Source organism: Primulina tabacum, chromosome 7, assembly GCF_025594145.1.
Source record: "Primulina tabacum isolate GXHZ01 chromosome 7, ASM2559414v2, whole genome shotgun sequence".
Taxonomy (NCBI): domain Eukaryota; kingdom Viridiplantae; phylum Streptophyta; class Magnoliopsida; order Lamiales; family Gesneriaceae; genus Primulina; species Primulina tabacum.
In genome coordinates this window covers 26364372-26385457 of record NC_134556.1, presented here as the reverse complement: position 1 = coordinate 26385457, position 21086 = coordinate 26364372, and positions in this window count along the sequence as shown.

Genomic DNA, 21086 nt, shown 5'->3' with positions numbered 1-21086 from the left:
ATGCCGATCTAATCGTGTTGTGGATGCCAGAATTTGATATTATCTTGAGAATGGACTGGCTGACGAAGGATTTCTTATTGATTTCCAGAAAATATCAGTGTTGGTAAGGTTGTTGGGCATGGAGCAGTTTCTCTTTGAGCCGGATAGATGAAGGATTTTCCCTCGTATGATCTCTTGCATGCAGGTACGAAGACTTATTCATAAGGGATGTCAGGTTTTCTTGGCCAGCATTATTTCCGCACCTGACGTACCCACTCCGTCGATATCTGATGTACCAGTAGTCAGACATTTTCCTAATGTTTTTCCTGGTGATGTCACAGGCCTTCTATCGGAGAGAGAAGTGGAGTTCGCCATCGACCTTATGCCAGGCACTGTGCCAATCTAAAAGGCACCATACCGTATAGCTCCAGTTGAGATGTTAGAACTCAAGAAGTAGATTCAGGAGCTCTTAGATAGAGAATTCATCCGCCCTAGTTTCTCACCATGGGGTGCACCAGTTCTCTTTGTAAAGAAGAAAGATGGGAGCATGAGGCTGTGTATCGATTACCGAGAACTGAACAAGGCAACAATCAAGAATAAATACCCACTTCCAAGGATCGAGGACTTGTTTGATCAGTTGCAGGGAGCTACAGTGTTCTCTAAGATAGATCTTCGATCAAGGTATAATCAGCTGAAGGTAAAAGATGCAGATGTTCATAAGACAGCCTTCAGGACCAGATATGGACATTAAAGTTCTTAGTGATGCTGTTTGGACTGACGAATGCTCCAGCGATTTTCATGGATCTCATGAATCGAGTATTTCAGCCATACCTAGATCAGTACGTCATAGTGTTCATTGCCAACATTCTTATCTACTCAAAGAGCCATGAGGAGCACAATCAGCATTTGGGTACTAGTTTTGCAGGTCTTGCAGCGTCGCAAGTTGTTTGCAAAATTCAGTAAGTGTGAATTCTAGTTGGAGAACGTAGCATTTTTGGGTCATAAAATATCTAGCAGTGGTATTGAGGTGGATCCAGCTAAAGTGGCAGCAGTTAACGATTGGGTTGAGCCGAAGAATGCGTCTGAGATCCGCAGTTTCCTAGGCTTAGCAGGCTACTACAGGAAATCTATCCAGGGATTTTCTTCGATAGCGGTGCCACTCACTTCATTGACTAAGAAGAATGCTAAATTCTTACGGAGTGGAAAATTTCAGAAGTGCTTCTATACTTTGAAGCAAGCTCTTATTTCAGCGCCAGTTTTAGTCATGCCATCAGGGCAAGGCAATTTTGTGTTGTACACCAATGCTTCTAAGCTCGGTTTAGGCGCAGTTTTGATGCACCACGGTCGGGTTATTGCTTATGCCTCCAGACAGTTGAAGGTGAATGAGAAGAATTATCAGACTCATTGTCTAGAGTTAGCTGTCGTTGTCTTTGCGTTGAAGATATGGAGACATTATTTGTATGGCAAGAAATGCCAGATATTTACTGATCACAAGAGTCTCAAATATTTCTTCACGCAGAAAGAACTGAATATGAGACAAATACGGTGGTTGGAGTTATTGAAGGACTACGATTGTCAGATTAGCTACCATCCGGGGAAAGCTAATGTTGTGGCAGATGCCTTGTGCAGGAAATTTGTAGTCGTAGCACTGCTATCAGTACAAAGATCTCTTCAGTCGGAGATTCAGAGGTTTGGTTTAGAGGTTTATCCCAAGGGCAGAGCTCCTAAGCTATCTAATCTGACAATCCAGTATTCTTTGCTAGACTGAATCCGTAGAGGTCAGCCTTCGGATGAGCAATTACAAAAATGGAGACTGAATGATGAAGCCAAGAGCAGTGTACTCTACACAATGTCTAATGGTATTGTGAGATACAGAGGAAAGACGTGGGTGCCTAGTGTTGATTCGATCAGAGAGGATATTTTGACAAAGTCATACATATCTCCGTATTCCATCCATCCAGGTGGTACCAAGATGTACAAGGATTTACAGATATTGTATTGGTGGTCAGTTATGAAGTGGAACATCAGGAGATTTGTGTCTGAGTACCTCACTTGCAGCAAGTGAAAGCAGAGCATCAGAGGTCAGCAGGAATGCATAAGTCGCTCCCTATCCTCGAGTGGAAATGAGAGAATATCACCATGGACTTCGTTGTTGGGTTGCCGAGGTCAGTCAGAGGATCCAATGTCATTTGGGTTTTAGTCGATCGACTTCCTAAGTCAGCACGTTTCTTACCGGTGAAGACGACTTTCTCCATGATTCAGTATGTAGAGCTCTATATCCAGGAGATAGTCCAGTTGCATGGATCTCAATTTCTATTGTGTCCGACAGGGACCCGAGATTTACATCGTCCTTTTGGAAGAATTTACATGCAGCCATGGGGACGAAATTTCTATTCAGTACAACATTTCACCCTCAGACAGATGGCCAGTCTGAGCGAGTGATTCAGATTTTGGAGGATTTGTTGAGAGCTTGCGTGATCGATTTCCATGGGAAATGGGAATCAAAGTTACCTCTAGTGGAGTTTACCTACGACAACAGTTTCCAATCGTCTATAGGTATGGCTCCCCATGAGGCACTAAATGGAAGGAAGTGCAGATCGCCGATTCATTGGGATGAAGTTGGCGAGAGATCAGAACTTGGTCAAGAGATCGTTTAACAGAATGCAGATGTGGTGGTCATGATTCGAGACAGGATGAGGATAACACAAAGTCATCCAAAGAGTTATGCTGACAAGAGAAGAATGGATCTCGAATTTGCCATAGGTGATCACGTTTTCTTAAAGATAGCACCTATGAAGGGTGTTATGAGGTTTGGGAAGAGAGGCAAGCTGAGTCCGAGGTTCATTGGACCATTCGAGATTCTTGACAGGGTTGGGTCGCTAGCTTGTCGTGTAGCCCATAAGCCGAATCTGGCTGGTGTAGACAATGTGTTCCACGTCTCGATGCTGAGGAAGTACCTAGCAAATCCTTCGCATGTTTTGAGCTAGGAGCCGTTGCAGCTTGCTCCGGATCTGTCGTATGAGGAAAGACCTGTTCAAATCCTGGACAGACAGGAGCGGAGACTTTGGAACAAAGTGACCAAGTTGGTCAAAGTTCAGTGGTTGAATCAATCAGTGGAGGAGGCCACTTGGGAGGCCGAAGTAGACATGAGGAGTCGCTACCGGGAACTTTTTGGTAAGATTTAATTTTGAGGACAAATTTTATTTAAGTGGGGGTGGAATTGTAGAGCCCAAAATCAGTACACGTAAAACCATGCATTTATTTAAATTGTTAAATTTTTTTATTGAAGTTTAAATTCATTTTTAGAAATGCATGATTTATGAATTTGTATTATTTTAAATTAATTATGTTTATGTGATGCACATTAAAATGCTTTCGTGAGTTTCATGTAGCGATTATTCGATGCGAGATAGATGAAAAGAGACCAGCGACGATTTTGGCAATTTTAAAATGTGGTATTTTATTTTCAGTTAGGATTGGAGCATTTTAAATGATTTATTTAGTTTTAACAATTTAAAGTCTAATTTAATTATTAGGTGATTTTAAAATTTTAAACCTTTCAAAATATTAGGTTGATTTGTTAGAGTTTTTTTTTAAAAAAAACTTTGACTTTGAGACATGTGTATTTTATTAAATTTGGATTATTAACATTATAATTATCATGTATTGGTTATTATTTATTTAATGAATCTAAATAACCCTAATTACCCCAAATTAACACTCACACACACGTTAACAGTAATAGACATACACACCCACGGCTACACCTCAATACACACACACACATTTCATTTGTGTTTTATTGTTTCATTATTTTGAGAAAAAAGATCTAGGGTTCTTAGTGCAACATCAGCAGCCACCTTTCCCTTCAAAAAATTTCAGCCATCACTCGTGTTTTTAGCAGCAGAAAACCTTGCCTCTAGTCGTCGGATCGCTTCTCGCATCGCACCGCTTTGGTCTTCGCCGTATCGTGAGTTTTATATATTAAAAGGTTTGTATATTCATTCATTTTCGCATCGATCTTGTCATAGTAATTATTTTGATGTATATTGTATGAAAAACATGTGTAGGTTATGCAAAAGCTTGAGCAAAAATTTTTGAAATGATTTTGGATCAAAAGTTTGGGTCTCAAAAACCGAGTCTGCTGTCTTTTTGGATACTATTAATATTTGGTTTATTTTCTGGAAAAACTTCCAACATATAAAACGTAGCACATTTTGATACATTTGATTTGACAGCAAATTCGTAATTTTTGGACAAGAAACGAGTGAGTTATGATCATTTTCGTGGGATTGCTCAAACTGTGAAATTTCTTTGTCACAAAATCCGTCACCCTCGATTATTTCGAATTATGTGACTTATACGTTGATTTTATGGAAATGTTTTCAACATATGATTTTTTTTCTCTGTGTTATCTTCGATTTGACAGTAAATTCGTAATTTTCTGATAAAAAATGAGAGATATATGATTTTTATCGTAAACTCGCTCAAGCTGTGAAAATTCTTGCATGTTCTTCATGTTTTCTCAAGTTTTGGTTACAGGCTTCGTTGGGATCTCCTGAATCTTTGCTGTTTTGGTTAGGGCAGCATGTCCATAGCATTCCAACGAAGCCCTCGACGCTTTTTAAGTATGTTCGACGTGCAAAAAGTGTTGGGACATCGTAATCTCGCACCCAAGACGCAGCGGAAGTTTAAAATATTTTTTCTTGGGCGTCGTGTGTTCAAAAATCATCCATAGGGCGTTTAGGATCATACATTTGCGTTCTTAACGCTTGACTCCAAACTATTCCGATGTTTAAACGGATATAGCCCTTCTTGTAAATCCCTACGAACGGCTCTTCTCCTTTTATCGCCTAATTGGGTCCAGGATCGAAGACTGTCCTCCTCGCTTGGATTGCACTATTAATTGCAAGTGATTTATGCGTTGAGATTACGTAATCCGAATTTCTAAAATCCGGAGACAATGCAACGACGGCGGCACGGCGTGATAGAATTAAACAATTGGCCAAATTTTCCCTTTTCTTTCAAAAGGGTGGCCGTGTGTTTTGAAAGGAATTTGGAGAGATTTTCTTTTTCTTTTGTGTGCACAAACTTCATCATTAATTAATGAGCCCTAATGTTGTATTTATAGAGTGAGACTCCTAATTTAATTAGGAGTCTCTCTCTCACAAGGACTCTAACAATTTCATTATATTTAAACTCCCACATAATTAATATATAATGTATTTATTAACCTTTAATAATACATGATATAATAATATCATATACACATATTTTATATCACCATATAAAATATATGCATGTATATTTATATTAAATTAAATTACCATTATTTAATTTAAAAACTAACTCATTGGTTAATTTAATTGTAGACTCCTCTAGATATTTATGGAAATTTGTACATGTTAGTAGTCACCACTACTAGCACCACAATTTAATTAGTAAATTCAAAATTCACTAAATAAACGATTCCGAACTCATTATAACCCCGATCGACGATCCAATAGCGCCGATGTATCAAGGATACAAGTCTTGTTTATATAATTAAAATCAAAAATTTCGAATATCAAAATTTTCATTTACCAAATTTGGAATTTATCATATATGGCAGTTACCATATTTGGCAGCCGTCAGTTTTAGTGAACTCCTTCACAAAACAGGCGGCTCCACTCTCTTTCTTTATTTAGCAATCATGCTAACTTCCACTTCTTCCATCCTATTGAATCAACTCATAAACTCCTTTATAAGCTTCATGTTTGATCTCCATCAAACTATAGTCGCCAAATTCCAACTCTTTGAAATTTGACTATCTCAACGGGAACACAGAATCCGATACTTGTGTGACCCTCAATGGTTCAGGGATACAGCTAGCCGTGGGTTCACATCTTCATGTTATTCAGAATAGCATTTATTCTTATTTTGGCTTACCCTAGTTAGCCCCATTCTTTTCATCAACACCTTGATCAAGAATGTCAGAACTCATTTTTGATTGGATCCATCGGATCATGGTAAGAGCGTCTAGTAGCATCGCCCTATGTTCCCCTAGATATCACTGATAGTGCCTGCAAGAACCTTTAGTCATGATTAGCGTACAGTACGGTCCCTTCAACACATACATCCCGATCGAATCTGCAACCATTGGTATATCGAGAGTTGCATATGAATTCGATAACGATGCGATTTATCTTTGAGTACTAATAGTGGCATGGCATGTGAAACTAGGAAAACACCTTTCTCTAAAGCACATTTCTTGCTCTGGCCAGAGACTCCTTGCACTATTAACTTATCAGATCACATAGGATATCTTCACCCGTAGGCGAATGGTGAATCCCCGACTACAATGCATTTGCTCTTACGTATTTCGAAACTACACCCAACCTCGCCACCTGATGACCCTCAATAGAGTCGGTAAACGGATCAAAGTGTATGCTAGTACGTATTGCCCCTACATTGTCCCGAGTCAAAGGACTAATGGTGTACAACCTTAACTGCGGACTATTCCACTCGATAAGTGGGAACCACTTGGATGGTCCGAGGGAGGGTTGTTCAGTGCATCATCATATGATCAACCATCTCTATGTATGGACATCTCCATGCCCTTGCCAATGAAACATGGCGTTTACACCACAGATGCTAGTGTCAAGCTCGAGCGACCTTTATCCTTGTTTTAGGCGGCTGATTCGACTAGGAACCTGTTTAGAATATATGGTACACTTCCTATTGAGTTTCATGATCTTACGTTGCGACGCAGACCTCATGGTACTTATTGTATATTCAAGGACTTTATCAATGCAGCTTGCCTGGGTATACAGATAAAGTATAATGCCATAATCGAATAAAATCGTAAAAGTTTATTAAAATAAAGATTGTTTTACATTAGAGTCAATAAAGCCCGAGCCACAAGTTGGCTTGCCGAGCACTTACTCTAACAATCTCCCACTTGCCCTATAGCCAACTACCCATAGATCTTAGACACATTGCTTCGCGATGCTTCTCAAACAATGGTCCTGGCAGGGGCTTCATCAGTGGATCAGCAACGTTATCTGCGGAGGCAACTCTCTCTACCAAAATGTCTCATCATCCCACAACCTCCTGGATTATGTGGAACTTCCTCAGTATATGTTTGGACTGCTGATGAGACCTTGGTTACTTCGCTTGTGCTACGGCACCGGTGTTGTCACAGTAGACCGGGACTGGATCAACTGTTTTAGGAATGACACCCAACTCTTGGATGAAATTTCTCATCTAAACACCCTCTTTTGCTGCAGCCGATGCAGCTATGTATTCGGCCTCAGGGTTGAATCCGCTGTGGTGTTTTTCTTGGAACTCTTCCAGGAGGCAGCACCACCATTGAGCTGGAATACAAATCCAGAGGTCGATTTCGAATCATCCGCATCTGATTAGAAGCTAGAATCAGTGTAGCCTTCCAATTTTAGTTCTCCACTCCCGTATACCAAGAACAAATTCTTAGTTCTTCTCAAGTACTTAAGAATGTCCTTCACTGCTTTCCAATGTAACAGATCGGTATTCGACTTATATCGGGTTGCAACACTCAGTGCATATGCAATATCAGGTCGAGTAGATATAATACCATACATAATACTGCCTATGGCAGACGCATATGGAATGCGGCTCATGGTTTCTATCTTTTCATCGTTCTTAGGGCACATAGACTTGGATAGATTCACACCATGAGACATTGAGAGATATCCTCTCATGGACTCCTCCATAGAGAATCTCCTCAGTATGGTATTGATATATGTGGATTGGGTGATCCCTAGCATCCTCTTTGATCAATCCCTATAGATCTATATTCCTAATACATATGACGCTTCACCCATATTCTTCATGGAGAACTTACCAGCTAACCATACTTTAGTTGACTGCAACATCCCTACATCATTCTCAATGAGTAGTATGTCATCAACATATAGCACTAGGAATGTCACTGCACTCCCACTAACCTTTTTGTATACACAAGGTTCCTCAGGATTTTTGGCAAAATCAAACTCTTTGATAGTGTTGTCAAATCTGAGGTTCCAGCTCCTCGATGCCTTCTTGAGTCCATAAATGGATCTCCGAAGTTTGCATACCTTATGCTCACTTTTCACTGATGCGAATCCTTCAGGTTGAGACATGTAAATCTCTTCCTTAATATCCCCATTAAGGAACGTTGTCTTCACAACCATCTGCCATATTTCATAGTCATACTATGCTGCTATGGCTAGCAGTATCTTAATGGACTTGAACATTGTAACTGGAGAAAAGGTTTCCTCATAGTCAACACCTTGTCTTTGATTATATCCTTTTGCTACCAGTCTAGCTTTGAAGGTCACCACTATAATGGCCCGAAAATTCGTGTTTGAAAATTTGCGAAAAAATTTAAAATTTTCTTTTTAAAATAATTAAAATGCCTCATTCATAAAATAAACTGATAAATCAAGTTTAATGTTCAAAATAGCAGCGGAAGAAATTATTGTTCGCAAAATAACAAGTTAAAGTAATCCAACAACTGATAAAAATGTTTGAGCATAAAAATGGTAAATGCTGTAAATGAGGTCCTCGGGTTCCACTACTGCCGACCCAAGCAAGCTCACCGGTCCCTGCCCTCGGTCCCGACCTCATCAGTACCTACAACAATCAAATCTAGTGAGTCTAAAGACTCAGCAAGCATATATCGTAAATAACGAGTAAATAATATAATAAAGTTGCATGGGAGTAAAAATATCATGTCATGAGGCATAACGTGAAAATAACTTATCATGAGCAATTATAATACGTGCATAACTGAACTGAGAATAATAGTGAAAATGTTTGCTCCTTGGAGCCCTGTAATGAAATAGCATGTAATAATTTTCTGGTGAGATTATGGTCTACGCAAGTGGCCCCTGCACTGAACTGAACTGAACTGACCGGTAAGTGACCACCGGGTGAAGTAATGATCGTCTGATCAGACTAATGCCTCAGTATACTGGGTGGAACTGAACTGAACCGGTAAGTGACCACCGGATGATACAATAATCCCATGATAGTGAAATGGCCACAAGCAATATTACATAAATCTCAAAAATGAATATTTTATATTTTTATGCACGTAATATAATTAAATGGCATAATTAAATATCCTGTATTATTTTATCCACATGGATTGGATCGTTGCCAGGATTGTTGCGACCTAAATTTAACATGAAAAAATATGCAAATGATTTTCTTGACCAAACTTTGTAATTGAATCCAAAAACGAGACAATTACGCCCAACGACTTCGTATTTAATCATGACTACGTGCCAACCCGAACCAACACCGAACCATCATTTATTCATGATTAAAATACATCTAAAATGATGAAATAATGCTCCAAAAATGATGCAAGTCAAAATTTTGGTGAATGGAGGCCAAAACATGAAATGCTCTTTCGAGAGTCAATTTGGCACATCGCACCGTAAATTCTCGTACGACCTCTAAACTTAACCGAATCACGAATGGTCAAAAACACGACCTTCCTAACTTGATGAGGCACTGTCCAGTTCAAGGCCATAGGCTAAAAGCCAACCAAGAATCCGGAACACGCCTCTGAACCACGACGTCACTTGCTGTCAAAATACAGCAGCAGCGCCTTTGATTACTTGCATCGTTTTCGAGACTACCGACCATTGGGGCTTGAACCACCGGCCATAGTCTCTTACCAACGTCCTAAGGAATGATTTGAACCATGGCTAAGGGCCCTAGGCCAGCCACAATTCGAACCACACCATGAAACCAGCCGAGAAGTCCCACCCGAGAGCACCCTTGCGTGCGTGAGGTGTATTGCTTCGCTTGCTGTCTCGTGTCGTTTCAGTGGTAATTTGATTGACCATGGCACGATCTAGACATCAAGAGGTATGGTATGAATCATGGCTAAGGGCCAGAGGCCAACCAAGATCCACACCACTCCACAAAACCGAAACATTACATGCAATAAGGGGAAAGGGGCCGAGGGGCTGTTCTTGTTTGTTTTGGTTAAAAACCGATTCCACCATGGACCAAGCCTCAAAATGGCGACTTGGTCACGTCTTAGACATGACCAGGAGATGTTCTAACCATGGCTATAGCCCTTAGGGTAGCCAAGATCAGATCCATCAATCTTTGACAGCAATCAAGAAAATCGAATGCAAATGGGACATGTTTGGGGAGTTGCTGTCATTTCTGGTTTCCAGCGGTTATGGGGCTTGAACTTATGGACCAATATGATCCTAACATGTCCTAGTACATGTCTAGATGCAGCCTTGGGAGCCTGGACATGATCCAACCACCTGAAAACACCAAAAACCAGCAAACCGTGAGAGCACAAGGGGAGGGCCGAAATCTACAAGTTCTTTTCCTGAAAATTCTTGATGTATTTCGGTTTTTCCCTCAAGATTCGTGCATACATGATGTTTTAAAAAAATAATATGACTTGATTGAAGAGCAAATAAAAATATAAACATGCCTTGGTTTCGTTTTGAAAAGAAAACGAACGAATATGACGACGCAGCGCGGAGGAGACGGAGTGATCTTCCTTCCTTCTTTTTTCTCTATTAATTTCCTAGCTCACTCTCGATTTTTCTCTCAATGTTGGCTCTGAAATTTCGAAATAATGGAGAGGGAGGGTATGGTTAGGAGTGATGAAGGGGAAGTTGCAATATAGAAGCGATGGCAAGACCAAGTCTTGCTCTCTTTGAATTTGTTGGATAATGACATGGTTTGGTATTCAAAAAAATTTGGAGGGGTGACCGATTCCTCAAGGCTACAACAAGGCAATGATAATGATCTATTATTAATTAATGGTGGTTAATAAATGAAAGGATTATCATGCTAAGAAATGACAAGGAAATGGTCAAAGGTGGTGAGTTGTCAAAGAATTGTTTAATCACCTAAGGGGTGGCCGAATCATGCTATGAAGTGGAGGGGAAATATTGCTTAGTTAGTGTATTTTAAATCTTTACAGCCTCATCTATCCTTTAAATAATTTAGTAATTAACACATTAATTATGGAACCTAAATGAACTTATTTCCCACTTACCTCAAGTTACTTAAATAATTTCTTAAACCTTCTTTTACCTTAAATTAACTTATTAGCTAGCTAAAATAAATTCTGGGAATGTTTTCTTAATCTTAAATTTTATCTCAAAACTCCAACTCCAGTCCGGCCTCACTGAATTAACTGAAAAGATAAAAATTAAACTACTGCATAAAATAATTAAATTTAAAGAAAAGCATTTAAATTCTCATGAAATAATAATAAAAATTCATTTTACTTTAAATGCTAGAAATTATGCATAACTTATACGTAGTCTGGTTTACGGGTTCTACAACCCTTCCCCCTTAAAAGAAATTTCGTACTCGAAATTAAAACTCACCAAATAATTCGGGGTACCGACTCCTCATCTCTGGCTCAGACTCCCACGTAGCTTCCTCCTCTAAATGGTTGAGCCATTTGACTTTGACTCGCTTAACCAGCTTGTTCCGAAGCTTCTTTTCCTGTCTGTCTAAGATCTGCACTGGTCTCTCCTCATAAGACAGGTTTGGAGTAAGCTGCAACGGCTCAAAGTTCAAGACATGCGAAGGATTCGCCATGTACTTCCTCGACATAGAGACGTGGAACACATTGTGAACTCCGGCCAGATTCGGCGGAAGAGCCACACGATAAGCTAACGTCCCAACTCTATCGAGGATCTCAAATGGTCCAATGAATCTCAGACTGAGCTTTCCTTTCTTCCCAAATCGCATGATACCCTTCATAGGTGCTACCTTCACGAAAACATGGTCGCCAACGGCAAACTCTAGATCTCTCCCCCTCTGATCTGCATAGCTCTTCTGTCGGCTCTGAGCAGTCCTCATCCTATCCCGGATCTTGACTACTACATCGGCAGCCTGCTGAATAATCTCTTGACCCAACTCTGATCTCTCTCCTACTTCATCACAATGAACTGGAGATCTACACTTGCGGCCATAAAGTGCTTCATACGGAGCCATACCAATGGAATACTGGAAGTTGTTGTTGTAGGTGAACTCAACCTATGGCAAGTTCGACTCCAAACTCCCTGAGAAATCAATAACACAAGCACGGAGAAGATCATCCAAGATCTGAATAACTCACTCTGACTGCCCATCTGTCTGAGGGTGGAAAGCTGTGCTAAACAACAACTTTGACACATAGTCGAACGCAAACTCTTCCAAAATGAGGAATTGAATCTGGGGTCCCTGTCAGATACGATAGAAACTGGAATACCATGAAGTCGGACTTTCTCCCGGATATACAACTCTGCATACTGAATCATGGTGAAAGTCGTCTTAATAGGCAAGAAGTGCGCTGATTTGGTAAGACGATCTACAATCACCCAGATAGCATTTGATCCTCTGACTGACTTCAGCAAACCGGTCACGAAGTCCATGGTAACATTCTCCCACTTCCACTCGGGAATAGGAAGAGGCTTGAGCAAACCTGTTGGTCTCTGATGCTCCGCTTTCACTAACTGACTTGACACTCGGATACAAACCGTCTGATGTCCTTCTTCATTCCCGGCCACCAATACAATAACTGCAGATCTTTGTACATCTTAATACTCCCAGGGTGAAAAGAGTACGGCGACATGTGGGCCTCTGATAGAATATTTGCTCGGAGAGAATCAATGCTAGGAACCCACATCCTGTCTCGATATCTCACTATACCGTCGCTCACTGTATACAAGACACTGCACTTGGCCTCATCTCTCTGCTTCCACTTTGCTAACTATTCATCTGCTAACTGACCACTCCGAATACGGTCTAGAAGAGAGGACTGAATAGTCAAGGTAGATCGACGGGGAACTCTACCTCGAGGATAAGTCTCTAGACCAAACCTCTGCATCTCAGTCTGAAGAGGTCTCGAAACTGTCAAATGAGCCATCACTGCGACTTTTCTGCTCAATGGATTCGCAACTACATTAGCTTTACCCGGGTGGTAGCTAATGTCGCAGTCGTAATCCTTCACAAGCTCCAACCAACGCCTCTGACGCATGTTCAGATCCTTCTCCGTAAAGAAATACTTGAGGCTCTTGTGGTCAGTAAAGATCTGTCACTTCTCTCCATACAAATAGTGCCTCCAAATCTTCAAGGCGAAAACTACGGCGGCCAACTCTAGATCATGGGTAGGGTAGTTCTTCTCATGGATTTTCAGCTGACGAGAAGCATACGCTATCACCTTCCCATGCTGCATCAATACTGCGCCCAAACCGAGCTTCGAAGCATCGGTATACAATACAAAATCTCCGAGCCCTGACGGCATGGCCAAAAGTGGTGCTGAGATAAGAGCTTGCTTCAAAGTATCGAAGCTCTTCTGACACTCCTCGCTCCACACAAATTTAGCATTTTTCTTGGTCAATGATGTGATTGGAATGACAATAGAGGAGAATCCCTTAATGAACTTTCGATAATATCTTGCTAGCCCAAGAAAACTGCAGATCTCTGATGTATTCTGCGGCACAACCCAATCTCTGACTGCTGCCACTTTTGCTGGGTCAACCTCAATACCACTGCTAAAAACAATGTGGCCTAAGAACGCCACCTTCTCTAATCAGAATTCGCACTTACTGAACTTTGCGAATAACTTGTGCTTCTGCAAGGTCTGCAGCACTGTGGTCAGATGTCTGCTGTGATCCTCCTGATTCTTGGAGTAGACGAGAATGTCGTCTATGAATACTATCACAAACTGGTCAAGATACGGCTGAAATACGCGATTCATGAGATCCATGAAGATCGCTGGCCCATTCGTCAAACCGAACGGCATCACAAGGAACTCATAGTGGCCATAACGAGTCCTAAAAGCAGTCTTGGAAACATCAGCATCTTTCACCCTCAACTGGTGATAACCAGAACGCAGATCTATCTTGGAGAATACCGAAGCTCCCTGCAACTGATCAAATAGATCCTCAATCCGCGGAAGTGGGTACTTGTTCTTCACTGTAACCCTGTTCAATTCCCGGTAATCAATGCAAAGTCTCATCGTGCCATCCTTCTTCTTTACAAACAAGACTGGCGCGCCCCATGGTGAAAAACTCTGGCGAATGAACTCCTTGTCTAGAAGTTCCTGAATCTGCTTCTTAAGTTCTGCCATCTCTGTCGGTGCTAGTCGGTATGGTGCTTTGGATATCGGAGCCGTACCTGGCATGAGCTCAATAGAAAACTCCATCTCTCGCTCGGGTGGTATACCAGAGACGTCCTCGGGAAAAACGTCTAAGAAGTCTCTAACAATCGGAACATCTGCGGCTGACTGACTGGGCACCTCGGGGACAGATATAAAAGTTGCTAAAAATGCCCGACACCCTCTATGCATGAGCTTCCTAGCCCTGACATAAGGAATAATGCACGGTAAGGGAAAGTACCTGTCCGGCTCGAATAAGAACTGCGTCATTCCAGGCGGTCGGACTAGAACAGATCTCCGTTGGAAGTCAATCAAAACTCTGTTCCGCAATAGCCAGTCCATCCCTAGGATGATGTCAAACTCCGGCATCGGCAACACGATCAGATCCGCATAAACGAGGTTGCCATGGAGCTCAAGATCTATGTCTCGGATCACATTGGTAGCTGCCATCTCCTCACCAGAAGGCAATACTACTGAATAGGCTACATCTAGCCCAACGGTCTTGACCTTGAGGAAATTAGCAAAGACCTCCGAAATAAATGAGTGAGTGGCCCCTGAATCTATCAAGGCCTTCGTAGCGGAACCAGATATAAATATTTTCCCCTGAAAGGTTGGAATACTAAGTTGAACCCAATAATCACAAGAACTAACTTATAGACATGCAAAGGCCAGAGTTCTTCTAACCTAATTCCCGAAAATAATACTGAGAGGAGCATGCAATCCTAATGCAATTCTATGTTCAAAAATCTTAACCCAAAACATTAAATCCCAAATGTAAACTTAAAGCTTAAAGGTACCTGTCATAAGCATGGTCTCCGGGTTCGTCTCCGTGGCATGGAGAGCGAAAACTCTGGCTTGGGTAGGCAGATTCCTCTGAGGGCATTGCAGAAGTAAGTGGTCTGGACTACCACACTTATAACACTTCCCTGAACCATACATACATGCTCCAGGATGGCGGCGTGAGCACTTGGGGCAGGCTGGGTGCTCAAAGGTCCTTGGGACTGCACGTCCCTGATGCTGCTGCCTCTGTCCTTTGTTCTTGGGTGGGCCATGGAAAGGCCTCTTGTTCTGATGTTTCTGCTGAGGAGGAGGAGGGCAGTGTGGTACTGGGACTGGTCGCTTATCCCTGGCGATCCCTTTCAATGTCGATCTGATCTTGCTCTGCAGCAAGAGCTCTTAAAACCGCGACTTCAAAAGTAGTAGGGCCTGCCACTCTAACATCGCGGCGCAAGATCGGTCGCAGACCATCCATAAAGTGTCTCAGTTTGGCTTCAGCATCACTGGCGATTAGGGGCACAAAGTGGCAACCCCTCTCAATCTTACGGACGAACTTCGTAACAGTCAGATCACCCTGACTCAGGGTCATGAACTCCCTGGTCAACCTGGAACGCACCTCATCAGTAAAATACTTGGAGTAGAATACCTCCGTGAAGCGCGTCCAACTCAGTGTAGCCAAGTTCAAAGCTACTGCTGCTCCTTCCCACCATAAGCGGGCATCTCCTCCGAATAATTAGGTGGCACAACGAACTCGGTCCGCATCTCCAAGCTCCATAAACTCGAAGATAACCTCGAGGGATTTGATCCAGCCCTCGGCAATCATAGGGTCTGTCGTCCCTGAAAACTCCTTAGGACGCATCTTCATGAATCTCTCATAAGTAGCCTCGGGCCCTGTCGGCCTGGCTGCCGCAGCATTGTTCCTCGCAAACTGTGCGAAGAACTGAGTCATCCCAGCTAGCATCTGGGCATTCATGTCAGGTGGAGGTGGAGGTGGAGGTGGTAAGTCCCTCTCCTGCCTCTGGTTCATGCCGTCCTCCTGGCGAGGCTCATCCTCTCTAGTGCGCTCGAGAATGCGTCTAGGGGGCATACTGTTCCATACATAACCCATACGTAACTAACATGCATAATTTCCATAATTTATTTAAATTTAAATACTGAACAATAAAAATCTAGACGTAAAATATTTCATGAAAACATGCTGTCCGAATATTTCATGCTTTAAATAAAATGCGTAAATGTAAAACTTACAGACCGAAGACGTGACTCCATGAGCTTCTCGTGGTCAGTAGTAGTACAACCCTTTACAGAACCATTGCTCTGATACTAGCTATAATGGCCCGAAAATTCGTGTTTGAAAATTTGCGGAAAAATTTAAAATTTTCTTTTTAAAGTAATTAAAATGCCTCATTCATAAAATAAACTGATAAATCAAGTTTAATGTTCTAAATTGCAGCGGAAGAAATTATTGTTCGCAAAATAACAAGTTAAAGTAATCCAACAACTGATAAAAATGTTTGAGCATAAAAATGGTAAATGCTGTAAATGAGGTCCTCGGGTTCCACTACTGCCGACCCAAGCTAGCTCACTGGTTCCCGCCCTCGGTCCCGACCACATCAGTACCTACAACAATCAATTCTAGTGAGTCTAAAGACTCAGCATGCATATATCGTAAATAACGAGTAAATAATATAATAAAGTTGCATGGGAGTAAAAATATCATGTCATGAGGCATAACGTGAAAATAACTTATCATGAGCAATTATAATACGTGCATAACTGAACTGAGAATAATAGTGAAAATTTTTGCTCCTTGGAGCCCTGTAATGAAATAGCATGTAATAATTTTCTGGTGAAATTATGGTCTACGCAAGTGGCCCCTGCACTGAACTGAACTAAACTGACAGGTAAGTGACCACCGGGTGAAATAATGATCGTCTGATCAGACTAATGCCACAGTATACTGGGTGGAACTGAACTGAACCGGTAAGTGACCCCCGGATGATACAATAATCCCATGATAGTGAAATGGCCACAAGCAATATCGCATAAATCTCAAAAATGAATATTTTATATTTTTATGCACGTAATATAATTAAATGGCATAATTAAATATCATGTATTATTTTACCACATGGATTGGATCGTTCCCAGGCTCGCTGCGACCTAAATTTAACATAAAAAAATATGCAAATGATTTTCTTGACCAAACTTTGTAATTGAATCCAAAAACGAGACAATTACGCCCAACGACTTCGTATTTAATCATGATTACGTGCCAACCCAAACCAACACCGAACCATCATTTAGTCATGATTAAAATACATCTAAAATGATGAAATAATGCTCCAAAAATGATGCAAGTCGAAATTTTGGTGAATGGAGGCCAAAACATGAAACGCTTTTTCGAGAGTCAATTTGGCACATCGCACCGTAAATTCTCGTATGACCTCTAAACTTAACCAAATCACAAACAGTCAAAAACACAACCTTCCCAACTTGATGAGGCACTGTCCAGTCCAAGGCCATAGGCTAAAAGCCAACCAAGAACCCGGAAAACGGCTCTGAACCGCGACGTCACTTACTGTCAAAATACAGCAGCAGCGCCTTTGATTACTTGCGTCGTTTTCGAGACTACCGACCATTGGGGCTTGAACCACCAACCAGAGACTCTTACCAACGTCCTGAGGAATGATTTGAACCATGGCTAAGGGCCCTAGGCCAGCCACAATTCGAACCACACCATGAAACCAGCTGAGAAGTCCCACCCGAGAGCACCCTTGCGTGCGTGAGGTGTATTGCTTCGCTTGCTGTCTCGTGTCGTTCCAGTGGTCATTTGATTGACCATGGCACAATCTAGACATCAAGAGGTATGGTATAAACTGTGGCTAAGGGCCAGAGGCCAACCAAGATCTACACCAATCCACAAAACCGAAACATTACATGCAATAAGGGGAAAGGGGCCGAGGGGCTGTTCTTGTTTGTTTTGGTTAAAAACCGATTCCACCATGGACCAAGCCTCAAAAGGGAGACTTGGTCACGTCTTAGACATGACCAGGAGATGTTCTAATCATGGCTATAGCCCTTAGGGCAGCCAAGATCAGATCCATCAATCTTTGACAGCAATCAAGAAATCGAATGCAAATGGGACATGTTTGGGGAGTTGCTGTCATTTCTGGTTTTCACCGGTTATGGGGCTTGAACGAATGGACCTGTCCTAGTACATGTCTCGATGCAGCCTTGGGAGCCTGAACATGATCCAACCACCTGAAAACACCAAAAACCAGCAAACCGTGAGAGCACAAGGGGAGGGCCGAAATCTACAAGTTCTTTTCCTGAAAAATTCTTGATGTATTTCGGTTTTTCCCTCAAGATTCGTGCATACATGATGTTTTAAAATAATAATATGACTTGATTGAAGAGCAAATAAAAATATAAACATGCCTTGGTTTCGTTTTGAAAAGAAAACGAACGAATATGACGACGCGGCGCGGAGGAGACAGAGTGATCTTCCTTCCTTCCTTCTACTCGATTTTTTTCTCTATTAATTCCCTAGCTCACTCTCGATTTTTCTCTCAATGTTGGCTCTGAAATTTCGAAATAATGGAGAGGGAGGGAATGGTTAGGAGTGATGAAGGGGAGTTGCAATATAGAAGGGATGGCAAGACCAAGTCTTGCTCTCTTTGAATTTGTTGGATAATGACATGGTTTGGTATTCAAAAAAATTTTGAGGGGTGACTGATTCCTCAAGGCTACAACAAGGCAAGGATAATGATCTATTATTAATTAATGGTGGTTAATAAATGAAAGGATTATCATGCTAAGAAATGACAAGGAAAGGGTCAAAGGTGGTGAGTTGTCAAAGAATTGTTTAATCACCTAAGGGGTGGCCGAATCATGCTATGAAGCGGAGGGAAAATATTGCTTAGTTAGTGTATTTTAAATCTTTAGAGCCTCGTCTATCCTTTAAATAATTTAGTGAATTAACACATTAATTATGGAACCTAAATGAACTTATTTCCTACTTACCTCAAGTTACTTAAATAATTTCTTAAACCTTCTTTTACCTTAAATTAACTTATTAGCTAGCTAAAATAAATTCTAAGAATGTTTTCTTAATCTTAAATTTTATCTCAAAACTCCAAATCTAGTCCGGCCTCACTGAATTAACTGAAAAGATAAAAATTAAAATACTGCATAAAATAATTAAATTTAAAGAAAAACATTTAAATTCTCATGCAATAATAATAAAAATTCATTTTACTTTAAATGCTAGAAATTATGCATGACTTATACATAGTCTGGTTTACGGGTTCTACAACCACCTTCCCATCCGCTCCAAGTTTCCTTTTGTAAATCCATTTACATCCTAGGGGAACAATTCCTTTAGGTGGATCTACTAAGGACCATACTTGGTTCAAATACATGGAGTCCATCTCGGACTGCATGACTTCAAGCCATTTAGATGAATCGGCATCAGACAATGCTTCCTTGAAATTTCTTGGATCACATCCAGGAATGGGCTCATCTTGGCCCTTTTCAAGAAGCAGGCTCAACCTATTAGGCGGTCTTGGGACCATTCGGATCTCCTAGGAGCTTGTGTTTCTTTGATTGGCTGTTGGGGTGTGGATTCTACGACTTGTGTAGTGGGTGGTTCTCGAATCTCATCGAGTTCTATCATCCTGACTTTTCTATCTAATAGAAACTCTTTCTCTAGGAATGTGGCATTCCTTGAAACAAACGCCTTTGTTTCACTAGGATAAATAGAAGTAATATCCAACAGAGTTTTTTGGATATACCGAAAAGTAGCAGAAATTTTCTCTACTATCCAATTTGTCTCTCACTGCCCTGCTTCACTTAAGCAAGGCATCCCCATATTCTTAGATAAGAATATTTGGGCGGCTTTCCCATCCATATCTCATATGGATTTTTATCCACTGCCTTTGTATGGGCTTTGTAAAGGGCCTAAAATCCTTACTTGGAAATTTGCGGAAAATTTAAAATTTTTCTTTTTAAATAATTAAAATTGCCTCCTTCATAAATGAACTTATAAATAAAGTTTGATGTTCAATGTGGCAGCGGAAGAATTAACATTTTTGAAATAACAGTAAAAAGTTTTTCCAACAATAATTAAAACGTTTGAGCCATCAATTAAAAATAAATGCTGAACTGAGGTCTTCGGGTCCTACTACTGCCGACTCGAGCCTGCTCACTGGTCCCCGCCCTCGGCCCCGGCATCATCAGAACCTACAACAATCAAGTCTAGTGAGTCTAAAGACTCAACATGCATATATCGTAAATAACGAGTAAATACTATAGTAAAATTTCATAGAATAAAAATGTCGTGTCATGATTAATTATAATACGTGCATAACTGAACTGAAAATATCATGGTAAAAATGTTTGCTCCTTGGAGCCCTGTACTGAAAATAGCCTGTAATAATTTTCCTGGTGAGATTAGGGTATACGCAAGTGGCCCCTGCACTGAAACTGACCGGTAACTGGCGACCGGATAATAATATGCTCCCATGACCAGTAACTGGCGACCGGATAAAATAGTAAACGTCTGATCAGACTGTAGCCACAGTATACTGGGTGAAACAAACTCAACTGACCGGTAACTGGCGACCGGACCGATAACTGGCGACCGGATTTAGCAATAATCCCATGATAGTGGAATGGCCACAAGCAATATCGCATAATCTCAAAAAAATGAACATTTTATATATTTATGCACGTAATATAATTAAATGGCACAATTAAATATCCTGTAATAATTTACTGCATGGATTGGATCGCTCCCAGGCTCGGTGCAACCTAAATATGTCATGAAAAATATGCAATAGATTTATGGGACCAAACTATGCAATAACATTCTAAAATGTGACGATTACGCCTACCGACTTCGTATTTAATCATGACTCCGAACAAACCCAAACCAACACTGAACCGTCATGTAGTCATGATTAAAATATGCCTAAAATGATAAAATAATGCTCCTAAAATGGTGAGGGCCGAAATCTAGGTGAATGGAGGCCAAAACATGAAACGCTCTTTCGAGAGTCAATTTGGCAAATCGCACCGTAAATTCTCGTACGACCTCAAAAATGATCTGAATGACAAACAGCCAAAAACATGACCTTCCCAACTCAATGAGGCACTGTACAGTCCAAGGCCATAGGCTAAAAGCCAA